The sequence below is a fragment of the Spea bombifrons genome, chromosome 12 (genome assembly GCF_027358695.1).
Source record: "Spea bombifrons isolate aSpeBom1 chromosome 12, aSpeBom1.2.pri, whole genome shotgun sequence".
NCBI classification, from domain to species: Eukaryota; Metazoa; Chordata; class Amphibia; order Anura; family Pelobatidae; genus Spea; species Spea bombifrons.
This window is the reverse complement of record NC_071098.1, coordinates 7,853,329-7,866,702: the sequence shown is the minus strand read 5'-3', so window position 1 is coordinate 7,866,702 and position 13,374 is coordinate 7,853,329. Positions and strand designations below refer to the sequence as shown.

Below are 13,374 nucleotides of genomic sequence, written 5' to 3'. Positions count from 1 at the left end.
TACGAGAAATTCGAATGAAATTCTATAAACTAGCGTGGCCTAAAACTAATCTGGAAAATAGAAATTGATACAAAAGAAACAAAATGAAAAAGGCGAGCAATTGAAATAAACAGCAGCGTGATAGATCCTTGACCTCCTACTCAGGAGGTCATCTCACTTTCAGCAGGTAATAACAAGACCTCATCAGAAATAATACTAATATAAAGTTCTGTTCCGACAAACACATACTTCACTTTTTGCCTTTTTCCATACAGCACCTTTTGCTCTAAAAGGGGATTAAACCAACACACCTGCGAGTTATTAAACAGACTTAAAACAAGTCAGTCTCTCCTGTTGTATGTAACTTGGCGCTCCTTGACGTGCCACCACCTGACATGTGGCTAAATAAAAATGTAGTTATTGAGACAATGCACTGACATCTAGCATTAAAACCTAATTCTTGGAATGGAATTATTGGCATTGATATAAAAGCCTCTTCGGTCGAACAGAACCGAGGGATGACAATATGGAATATCCACACAAAAAAAACACAATGACGCTTCTTGATTAGTATAAGATCAAGTAAATATAGCTAGTATTTTTCTTGGCTATAAAATCTACTATCAAAAATATAAACCAGAATTGTGAAAAGACAATGAGAACATATAGTGTATAAAGAAAGGTAACCCAACTAAATATTTATTAATGCCCTTTTAATTTGCCATCCCACAAACTAATTGAATTCTTTTTAAATGTTAAATTGCATGTGAATAATTGATTAGACATCAAGCTATTGGATGAATGATGGATTTTTATAAAGGTTTTAGTAAAAGGTCTCATAGCGTTTAAATTGGAATCCTTTCTGAAAAGGGGAAAATCAAGATTTTAGATGAGGAAAATTACTAACTGGTTTCTAGATACAATGGGAAGTAAAATAAACTACTATTCCGTTTTTTTCGAATATAAGATAATATCCATGCTGGCTCAGAACTTTAAAGCTAGATTAGATGACCAAATTAAATGCTGTTACTTGTTTGCCGATTTAATTTGGCTTTCTAATGCGTAAATAATTCGTTTTTAGACTATTTACTAAAATACTTAATTTTATGCACATGCCTGTGTGCTGCCATCTTGGGATATCTAGGCACACTAGCCACTCCCCCAACGTGACAGCACAGCACTCCCACCTCACTTTATGTCTTCGGGTAGCTTAGACTGAATAATGGAGCCCAATAGGTGGTTTCCAGAAGCCGAGACGCATTGAGCTCATTGTACGAGTCAAGGAACTGGTAACCAGGGGACCGGTATCGCTAGGGACCAAAAATGAAACATTGTGAGATTATAGATTTTAGGGAGAATCATAGAAAAAAATTATAGGTAGTGTGTCAGGTGCGGGGTGTACTTACTGAACAGCAGACAGTAAAGTGAGACCTGCCTCTAGGGTTGTGGAAATACCTCACCATGGGAAATAAAACATGATATAACGAAACGGAATAACCATTTATCTATTCTTTAACCCCTTAAGGACAATGGGCGGTCCCTAAACCCATTGAAAACAATGCATTTTGAGCATTACGGGCTTTGTCATTAAGGGGTTAAAATTAATATTTTACGTAATTGAAAACAGAGCAAACCCCATGGGTATATATACTGCTCGAGTGGTGGTCTCCCTTTAATCAGCATTGTATTATTATAAACACCATATAAAATTCTGATAGCGGTTGTACAATTTTTGATTTTTTTTTGTTATTTTTTTACCAATGTCTTCCTGATCATAATGTCTCCAGTAACAGAGTGTTCTAGGATAATGATGATATTGAGTTTGAACGAAGGGGATTTATTTTGTTGGCCGTGGATACACTTCACAGTTGTTCATAGGAATCACTTGCCTGTCATCAGCTATCTGTTAGAACGCATAAAACAAACAAAACAACTCCTTTCCTATCCGACTTTTATAAAGGGTGGAGGTCACAGTAAACAAAATTCTTCCGCAAATATTTATCAATTTATTATATGCAGTATTATGTATAAGGAATATTGCCACTAGCAGCGTAATATTGATTATACTGTTTTGGTAATTATGTTGAGCTAATATAATGATCACGATAATATTTATGTCTCTTCCTCTTTATTAAATGGGATTTTCTTCCATTCCCCCCCCCTACATTAAGTTAGATTACATGTATTAATGCATAACAATTCAGTCTGAATATGCCTAGCTAAATATTTAAATGTTCTTCACATCCGGCTACAAGCAATATATGCCAAGATATAATACTCACGTTAAGGGGGGGATGTCTTTTTGGGGTCACAGCTATGAAAATATGACATGCATCATCATTACAATCGTACAATATTCTGAATTAGGATGAGGGCAAAATTTGGTTGCTTACTTGGAAGCCGGCTATGGAATCCTAATTAAACTCTGCTTTCAAAGAGTGGGTTAAATATATATTTTTTTAATCTAAAGTGATTTTACAATACAACCTATTCTAGTAAGGTGCCTTTTTTGTTTACCAAATTCCCTTATTGTCACATGGCAACATTTTGGGTCATAAAAGCTACATTAAGCTAATTGGCTTGTAAAGGTATTGGTGGCAGATTGCAGCTATAAGGGTTAACGCTATAGTTCCTACTCATAAAAGGTGTTCCATGTCTTAATTTTTTTCCCGTTCTGCTTTTATGACATACACACCGAGTCCCTCCTAAATAAGAGATAGTGGCTGCCATCCAATGGTGCCCCTCTTAATCAGCGAACATCGTGGGAAAAACACAAGATGAGGGCCGAGAAACAGCTCATTGTCTGAGCGAGATTAAAGCCCAAAAAGCCGTATTGTCTGGCAAAGGGATAAATCTTCCTGCTGTCACTCAGGAACTGAATTAAGTTCCCCTTCATTTCTAAAAGGGGCTTATCTGTGCTGAATAGACTTGCACTACCACCATAAGGAAACATGTTAAGTATGCTTCCCTCCCCGTACATCATTACAAATACATGGGACGCAGCGTAATATTCGCAGAGTCTCGTTGGGGTCTGAAAAGGAACAAGGTTGTTGTGTATCGGTTGCATTGTGGGGGAAAATGAAATTGTTAGAACAGTCAATACCTTTCCTACTGGTTCCAATGTAGAATTATCTCGTATTCTGCGTTTGCCGGGTGCTAAGCCCTACTTTGGTCTGAGGCACACATCGCCTGTGAGTCAACTTGCGGGAGAATCAGCCAAAGGATGACATTGTTGATGCTGACAGATTATCAAATGACACCGTGCTAGAATCCTTACATAAACTCAGAAGACAAACATTACCCTAGAGTACTAATGATACTTTAACGCGATGGAATGCCTTTAATATCAACAAACTGAGAACATGAGTGTATCCATGTACATGTGAGCACGAACAATAACCAGAGAACTAAAAAATGAATATTTCTGTTGAAGTAGAATTAATGTAGACCTGAGATATGAAAACATGTTTAATATAACAAAAAATGTATTTCTTTCAATATTTTATCACTTGCAGCCTTGCTTTATGGCATACAAATAAAACATCAGTCCATGATGGCGTGCCAAGAACTCAGGGTTCTGCTTTGCCGACTGCTCAGTTACTCACAGTATTAATAACTGATCACACATTACATATAGAGATCCTTAGGAATATGCTATGCCACAGGACTGAGCTTAAGATCATGTACGGATGTAGCATGCTGTATCGCGGGCTTTATTCCGCTAGGGCTAGTAAGGAAGGTAGTTGCCTCCAGGCCTTGGCCAACCTTTCTTCTCTTTGCCTTTTTGTACATAAATAACACAGCGATTTGTCAAAGTATACTCCACTACTAGCTCATTCTCCCGTAACCTCTGCTTTTTCATTGAGTTTTAGTCTAGTATGGGTCTATGGAAAAACATAATTTCTGTAGCGTTGTGAAGGCAGTGAGTGTCCAAGTCAATTCAGTAGGTCAGACCAGGACTGGTGATGACAAGGTGGCCCCAGATGGCCAGTCTGGACTTGCAGTTGGTGGAAGCAAGAAAGACTTTGACAGATATTAGTGTTGGCCTGGGGTAAAACCCATGGTGATTCCTGGGATTGTTTTCTGCTATTCCGATAAATGAACCAATTCAGGTAGAAACCTACCAAAAGTCCCTTCCAAATATAAATGACAAGCCTCAAGGAGGATTCAACAAAGGGTGTTCTTTGAGAACTTGGGTTATGAACCAAGCAGAAGATCCAGGTTAAGAGAACCTTGGTGTACTGGCAAATATGACATCATATGGGTTCACTGGCAAATATGACATCATATGGGTTCTGCAGCACAAACCATTGGCTAATCATATGTCCTCCAGTGTAAACATCCAAGGATTCTAAGATTGTTGGTGCTGGGGAGATCACCATCGCCAATACGCATTGCCAATACGCATGTTCCTACTTCCACTCCTGCTAGAATTTCAAATTAGTTACATTTCAAATCAGTTCAATCTCAAATACAAGACAAGAGCCAAAATGAAGTGACTGACCTGGTGAAATAATACTTTCTGTACACTATTGTATATAAAACAGACTCTTTGCTCTGAATTCAGCTAATTATCGGAATTATTATCTATTAAGCAGGTGTGAAACATATTTAAACCGTGTTTTTTTGTTGCAGACTGGAAGTATTTGAAAAAAAGAGCCGTAAGCTCCGTGAAGAAGAAAATTTATAGGGGATACATAATATCCTGTTTGATGCATACCAAATGTGTAAAATCCTAAATTTAATGTTTCTCCTAATCCCTTATGTTAAACCCCAGAAAATTACAATGATTTGAAATCTGTTGGTGAAATTAGACATGACCTTCAAGTGATACAACAGTTGCGTAGAATGGATGTATCAGTGCGGGTTGCAATGTAATATCTTAACTAAAACAAAATCTACTCTCTAATTTTAAACAGTCATCTCCAGCTGGCTACATTCTTAATTTGATTCGAGAATACTTAAAATCCAGCATTTAGTTTCAGGGACATTTTGTACATAAGCCAACGTATTAAGGGCATGACTGAGAAATAGCTGGCGTTATGCTACACTACATTATCAGAAAAATGACTATAGGAAATAATTCTTTATCATTTTTCTTTATGGCAAAAAAAAATAAAAAAACTATTAATATCTACTCAAGTTTTTATTTATTCTGGTGATGTTACCGAGTTTACGCTCACCGCGGAAAGTCTTCTTGTGCGTTGTAAAAATGTCTCCATTTTGATGGTAAAATTAATGTCAAAATAATATAAGATTCCTTCTTCTTGATCTAAAGTGTAACATGGCATTTTATACGGGTCGTTTCGGGGCAATATTTCGGTAACAGCATAAGACTTTTATAGTTCGTTTGTTTATACAATACGGTTAAGCCGTAAATGTATAAATCGGTCAAGATTCCTTAACCCCCGGAATTTATATTTTTCATGTGACGTTTATTGCTCACATGCAGAGTATGTATTGTAAATCATTTCAATCTGTAACTGAATTTGCAAGGAAAACGATACAGGACAAGTTAGAGTTTTGACAATATTCAGACACATATTACCTAAACTGTCCCTGATTTCGAGGTAACGTTGGTATATAACAATCAAAAGGCAAAGTGGAGTACTTGATGGGCAATCAGTAAAGTTTGGGAGAATAAAATGAGATGTGGGCTTTGAAGAATGATACCTTTGGTTTATGGCCACACCATGACCTTCCCAGATTAAGTGCCTAAAGACTTTGTTGATGTCAACGTTAATTAAACACCAGAAATGTTGTAGTTATGGGATATTTTAAGCCTTTTCACTTTTACTCTAGTAATTGTCCTAGAGGGAGAGGCGCTGTCAGGCACCCAGGGCAGTTCCCCAGCCGCTCCATCCAAGGTGGGCCACCTAGTGATATCAGACATCTCCCTTATAACTGGCGAATTTCCAAACAGTTTTGCGGCCGATAACTCCTGCCCCCTCGACATCATGTCCTAGAACCTAGTCGACCAAGGCCAGAGCAGGTGGCTTCATGAAGGTCCTCAGGACCATAAGACGGAGCTATGATATCTCACATCCGGCCACATTACTTGTTCACACTTTGTGTGCCTTTCAAGAAATTTGCGTAATTAACTTCCCCTTCAAGAACCATTAAAATAGCTGAAAAAGTAGGGGATCATTGGAAAGAATACGGAGACGCAGGGCCAAGGTAATACAACAAACAGTAAAATCAGTAGAAAGCAAGTAACATTAATAATAAAATCAGAGAGATTGAAGCGTTATTTCGGTTGCAACCAAAATACCGGTTTCAACATCATCACAACTAACACAGTTGGATTATAAATTTGTTTAAACTTGGATTAATGAAATAGAAAAAAAACGTAGATCGCTGAAAAATCTAATCAGATGCCAACATACAGTCTCCATTCATGCAATCCTTTCCGTGTGATAGTGATTTGTATTACGCTCACAATGAATAGTCTATAAAAACATTCCTATGGTAGCGTTTAAAATGCATTCCTTTTACAGGTTTTGCCAGTTCACAGTAATTATATTCTTAACTTGCCTTAAAAAAAAAAAAAAACATGCTAATTAGTGTCCAAAACCAGCCTGAGCTCATTACGGAGCTCATTGGTTAGCATAACGTGCATGGATAATCACATGTGTTTTTTTTTAAGGGTATTCAGACTGTTTCTGTAATGTAGCAATACGCATGCCTTATGGCAGCCAATCAAATTTTACTTTTAGGCGTAATTAAATGTTAACTGGATGGAGATTAAAAAGGTGGTAAATGGGTTTCAATAGACCTCAGACGCTCTAAAAAAACCATTAAATGCCACTTGAATAAAGAAGGGGCGATTCAACCGAAATAGAGTATTTAAAGGAATATGGGCATGTGGGTTAAAAAAAATGCCCTTTTAGGTGAACTGAACCTTAAATAAGTACTTAATGTAGAAACGTAAGTGTTAGCCTATTAACCATGTGTGGAACATATCAACTCCATGACTTCACCACACATTTTTAAGGGGTTACAGAGCTTCTTCTGGAAGAAGGATTGAGCTGTCCATGAACAATGCATATGGACAGGGTGTTGGGTAGAGCCAAACACCGCTCCTCCTCGCCAAGAGATCGAACCTTTCTGTGACGTTTGGAACCTTCAGGTGGAATCTTAAGAGATCCCAAGTTCAGACTCCTTTGTCTAGATTTTGAGTCTAACATAGTCTTTCCAAGTTTGTTTTGCTCGTTCACAGCTCACCCACCTCTATTTGTTTCTTAGATCTGATACTGTGTGATATTTGGTGCCCCCGCTTACTCCTAATTGCTTTATGGTAGAATTTAGTAACTCCTTGAAATTCCTCTACCCTGAGATCTTAAAACCAGATGATCTTCCTGATCTATTGAGACCAAAACATTTCGTGTTTATCACGTTGTAGTAAGACATATTTTCGTTAAAAAAAAGACAAAATCAGGCATTATTTCCCCAATAAACATCTGCTCGCTTTATGCTGCTGAAAGACTCACTTTCCCTTCGCGCACAGATGTTACCAGCTGAAATATAACCCAGTAAATAGTTAATACTCATGCCAAGTCTGAACATAGCAAAGAGATAACACCCCACTTGGTGGTTCTCTCAGTAGAATATCAAAATACAATGATGCAGGCAAACTTTTGAGTTGGACGGCATGTGTCATACTAATGCGATGCAGACCTCTTTTAATATTGACTGTCTATATCTTTAGCGTCTTAAAAAGTGTTTACCGGTTGAGACATTATTATAGATCACCTGTCTCTAGTATTTAGAACATATCAGAAAATCGGATACAAGTATCCCGACTTGCTGCTCGGAATGCGGGCGACAAATGAGAAAGCAATTAAAGTTTGAAAAGTGGTCTTATTACCATAGCAATGAATAGAATGGTCCAATCAACATGAATATTCCTTTGGTTACTATGGAGATTACACCACGTTTCAAAATTTGTACCAGAATATTTTTTTTTGGGGGGGGGGACACAATGGTAAAACCAACAGCAACCAATGGAATTTTCCTGCTAATTGATTTACTTTTATCAGAATTTAGACTTCTCAGCCCCAGAATTGTCCTAAACACCTAGCTTCCGTTGGAAAGAAATAGAAAAGCGCTTTATGATTCTGGAAAATGCCCCCAACATACTGATTTCCAATAAAAAAAATTCATACTAATCTTTTATAATTCTTTCTTTATTTTTAAGGACCCAAATCCGTGCAAAACTGAGCTAAGGGGTACCCTTGCATGCCCTCCCCCGATTATTGAATCACCAAAGTCTTTTTCGATGGTTCAAAAGATGTCAAACACCGGTTTGACTGATCGATAACAAAATAAATCTGGATTTATCAGAATGAAGAGGCGTCCTCTCTGCAGAGTGATATTATGTAAATTTGTGAAATGGTCAGCGTAAACAACCTCATAGCTCCGAGAACATGCCGTTCTGATCTTTTCAGGTATTCAAGCTTTTGTCTGCTGATATAACGCTCGCCTGTCAGACCCGCGGTCAGAGGCATAATCTTTTTTTCTTCGTGCGTTGAAAAGGTCCCAGCGCCACATCAGGGCACCACACTGCTTGTCTATTCTGCTTCCCTGTTGAACGCAATCACCGGACAACTCTGCTATAATTCACTCCCTGGCCAGCCCATTCAAAAGGTGGACGGCTTCAGCACTGTTAGCCCAGCAAGATAAATCATGTACTCGAAATTAACTTCCATTGAACAGAAGGGGTGGAAGAAAGGCAGATTTGTCAGGCGGAGCAAGCTTTAAATTTTTTTTTCTTTTTTTTTTTTTAAAAAAGGGCCAGAGTTGATAAATGTCAATACGAATAATCTGAGGACTGTGATTAAGATCTTATCTAGGTTGGAAGTAAATAGAAAAGACTTAATAAAAGTCCAACCCAGGGATCCATGCTTATGAACTTGTGAAATTTAATTTTTTTATTTAGAAAGTATAAAAAAAAAAAAAAAAAAAAGGAATACCAGAAAGGTCTTCAACGAAGGCGGAAAAAAAAAAAAAAAAAAAAGTTGTATTCATGGTGTCATTTAAAGGGATTAAAAAATCCCCCTAGAGAAACCCAGATTTTTTTCACAATGGTGACAGAGGAAAAAAAAAAATAAAGAGAAGAAGGAAAAAAAAAAGCTTTACTGAAAAATGTTCTTTTTGAAAACTTGGTAGGCAGACAATTGGGTATAGTTTGTAGAGGAATCCAAGGGAAGGAGGGCCAGATTCCTTTATACAGGATCTTAAATAAATTTGCCTATTAGGCCGGAATGTTAATCAGGACAAAATGTAACGTAAAAATGTTGTGAGCATCCAATTAATCTTTAGTTATTTGCAGAATGAGAAAAAGAGCCCGTGAATTTCATTTTTCGTTATTGAGGCTGGCCTCAGACACCTTTTTTTTTGTTAATCAAGTCTTTTTTACTTTTTTTTTTGGTATTTGGCTTATGGAATGAATCACTTTTTAATTCATGATAAATTAGACTGTTGGTACTCATGAACGAGCTTTTGGCAGCTGCTTGAACATTTTACATCTATTATTTGGAGTGACTAAATGACAATAAACGATAAGAGGTCTACATCATCAATGTCTCAATCATTTATTCATTACATGGCCGAGAAGCTAAAATGCGAGGAATGTTTCGGTTAAATTATTTGAGAATTTTTGCAGTTTGCTAGCCCTGTGGTATTTAAAGGGTTACACGAGGTATGGGGGTTTTAAGGCAGCTCTATTGGTAGATGTTTCAAAACAGGGGAGAGAGATGTAACCACATGACTTGGGCGAAATAGAATATCCCAAAATTAAAAAAGAACATTTTTAATCCAGATATAAGGAAGGTAGTATTCTTATTATTCTCACACTTATAATGTAACTTTATCATTTTTAAGACACTGTAGAATCATTTTCTAGTAAGGTTTATCAATGACGCAGCTCCTCATTTATCTTAAAATCCATAAAAAAAAACAACAAAAACATTTTTCTTAAACTAGATTTTTTTCTAAAAGTGGAAATTTAATATAATTTTAATTTTATTAAAAAATATTATATATATATATATTATTTCTATCGTGCCATCATACTCTGCAGTGATGTTTAAGGGGGTAAACAGGACATTACTTAACAATCTGGACATGAAACAAAGGGTGATGAGCAAAATTTAGCATTTTTTTCCCTTTTTTAAAACAATTTAGTTAATAATTGTGACCTTCGGTACTGTAGAACCCTCTTGTAAGCATACAAACAGCCAAGCATTTCAAGCTCCTAAAAATGAGGTGACCGTCAGAGGTGGAAACTCAGATCTGAATCCCAAAGAGGGACTGTCTCTCATAAACACAGACACTTGGGAGATACGATACTGCGTGTTTAACAGTGTAATGTGCTGGGAATATAACACTTTATTACTTTATTACAGAGTAGTCAGTTCGTATTTTTATGACAGTGGCATTTAAACATTCCCATCAAAAGTTGGCAAGTTTCCTGAGACTCTTGTCTGCAAAGCTGTGCAGATTCAGCCTACTCCCACTTGAGTCTCGGACAGTGCGACTGTCATATGATCTGAATATTTGTGGCATTTTGGGAAAGCTATTAACTATTTCTAAAATAAAAATATAGCAATGGAGTCGCTGCAACATAAATAAGTGATCTCAATAATAATAATAATAATAAAAAATAATAATAAATAATAATAATAATAATAAATAATAATAATAATCAAAGACCATGGCACTAAATACTCTAAAAACATTTCACAAAATGTGCAAACCCTTGGCACCCAAAGGGTTTACTTTAGAGTTATTAAGCCATGGCAGACATAATTTATTATTCACATAGAGCTCCCCTAGGCCTGGTTTCTTGCGCAGACCCAGGGAAAAATTCTTCTTGCTTAAACTATGTCCGTAAAAGTTCCTCATTCTTATTTAAGGGGACAGATTACCTTGTTGCGTGAAAGAATTGCAAGAGCGGGGGGGAAAAAATGGCAAGACATGCCATCTGTAAACATACCCCTGCTAATCCCATCAACCAATCATAATCTCCCTTATTAATGACTACGACAAAACCTGTGAACCCAATAAACTCTATATTAGGAAAAAAGAATACAGCGAGGATTGGAAAGTGACAGATAAGGCGAGTACCTAGCGCCTAAACAAACACAGCAGGACAGGAAAAGATGACAAATGATGAGATTGTGTCAGCTTGAAAACAGATTGGGCTAATGGCATGCTGGACTTTGCTCTCCAGGGGATCAATATTCTATCAGACAGGAGAGCTTGAGACCTTGTGAATAGTATTTGTGTGAACAAAAGAAAGATCAGCCCGGATACACACCATACATACGTATATATTTATCACCGGGATAAAGGCTGAAACTTTAAATAAGGCGGCAGACGACTTCGGCAAATGCCACCTTTGTATTCTGAGATCGTATCAAACCTGCTTATAAACGCTGTTCTACCTTCTCTGGAGAATGTAACACTTTTTAGAACTAAATGCAGCGTTAGTAACATCACTCTTCAATGTCCGAACCCTTCACAGAAACAATTATTTAATCAAACAAAATGTTGATTCGTTTATAACTTTTTTTTTCTATCAGGGAATGCTTAATTGCCATGTGATACAAAGGTGGCCATTGACAGGCTGTTGCCATTGAATCTGAACTCCGCCATGTTGTTTTTACATAGCTAGCCATTCAGTGGAAATAGTTAAATGACAGACTTGCTAAGGTTTATTTGGGTTAACATGGCGGAGTATTCAGTTTATGTATTATGGGACAGTTACTTTAACTTTGTATGATGTCATAAGGGCATTCTACAGCTGGCGCGGGCAACGTAGTTTGTTCCATTTTACATTATTCCGTTATTTAATGATTTGGAATCACAAGTATGGGGGATAGCTACTGCGGCCTCATGAGGATGATGGAGCGAGACATACCCCAGTTTGTTAGCACATGTGCTTTAGAACTTACGCTGATTATGTGTAACAATTAAACGTCTAGCCATCGTCTTCAGTGTCTCAGAGAGGTGGGCTACTCGAGAGGCGGTCTGTGATGAAGTGGCTCAGGTCTCAAAGCCAAGAGGACCCATTGAACTTAAGAGAACGTGGATATATTTTTGAATCGGTGGTGGAATACCTGGGGGTTTCTAAGCCTTCTGGGGGGATGGGGACATACTACAAGAAAATATTTGTAAATGTGTTAATAAACATAAGTGGAGGGGGTGTTTAGAACAAATTGTATGGATGACGATGGAGGAATGTATACAGAGTGGGCAGAGTTATCATTAGTTCATTTCTCTGTTTCCTTTGCATAGCACCCCTAAAACTGATTTGTTTTTTTTTATAATGGTTGAGGACCACAGGGCTTGTGGGACTGCTAGAGGTATGATAGCCAGCCGTGGTGGCACTGACCTTGACTCCGTTTAACTGAGCCACACAAGTCCTCCAAATGGTCAGGTCCTTTAAAATGGATCCATGTGGAGAAAGGAAGGACTTATGGTTGTTGTGACTATTGTCATATGGTCCATGTCAGGGTTATGAGATGGCGCACGCTTGGCACAGGTGTTGGACCTGAGATCATAACTCTTCAGGCAGCTTCTCTGTTCAGTCTGCCACTTGTCTAGCTTTGTGCTGCTGACACATAATATTACTGTTAACTACTTGCTCTGCTACTTTGTTATCTGCGCTCGGTGCTGATCACCTGCACCCGGTACCTGTTTAGCAGACTATTTAAACCTGCGTCAAACTTGGATTCCTGGCTCAGTTATACTCTGCCTTAGGGGCTTGTGACTTCTTTCCGGTTTACCTGACTACGAATCTGTGCTGCCTGAATCGGGACCGTCTGACGACGCTTCGGGTTATCCTACTGTAACGTGAAGCCACCAATGCACAAATATATACAATTAAAGACTTAGGCATGGACTAAGTAGGTATGCGATGATCTAATAAGGACTACAAATCTAAAGCTATTCTCTTCTAGAACGTGCAAACTCTTACTGGACTGAAACATTGTAGCCAGGTTCTCCACTCTTACCATGAAAGGTATGACTGCACATTCGCAAATTACTATCTCATAATGAACATCTATGTGAAAAACACAAAAGTTACTCTTCACAAAAGTCCATTTTCAAATGAGAAATGGAAACTCCAAGTGATTCCCCAGTAGACTATTTTAGGGCTGCAACTAACGATTATTTTATTAATCGATTAATCGGCCGATTATTTTTTCGATTAATCGATTAATCGGATAAAAAAAAATTTAATAAAATGCCCTGCACCCACCCACACTCTGCCCCATCAGTTTCCCACCCGGCAATCATATTCATTTTCATTCTCTCTCTCTCTCTCTCTCTCTCTCTCTCTCTCTCTCTCTCTCTCTCTCTCTCTCTCTCTCTCTCTCTCTCTCTCTC

At 37.7% G+C, this 13,374-nt stretch overlaps 1 protein-coding gene across 1 annotated transcript in view; it reads left to right on the top strand.

Moving 5' to 3' along the window:
* Window positions 1-13,374, top strand: part of PRDM16 (PR/SET domain 16) — a 269,442-nt gene that overhangs the window by 20,034 nt on the left and 236,034 nt on the right. The window lies entirely within an intron of this gene.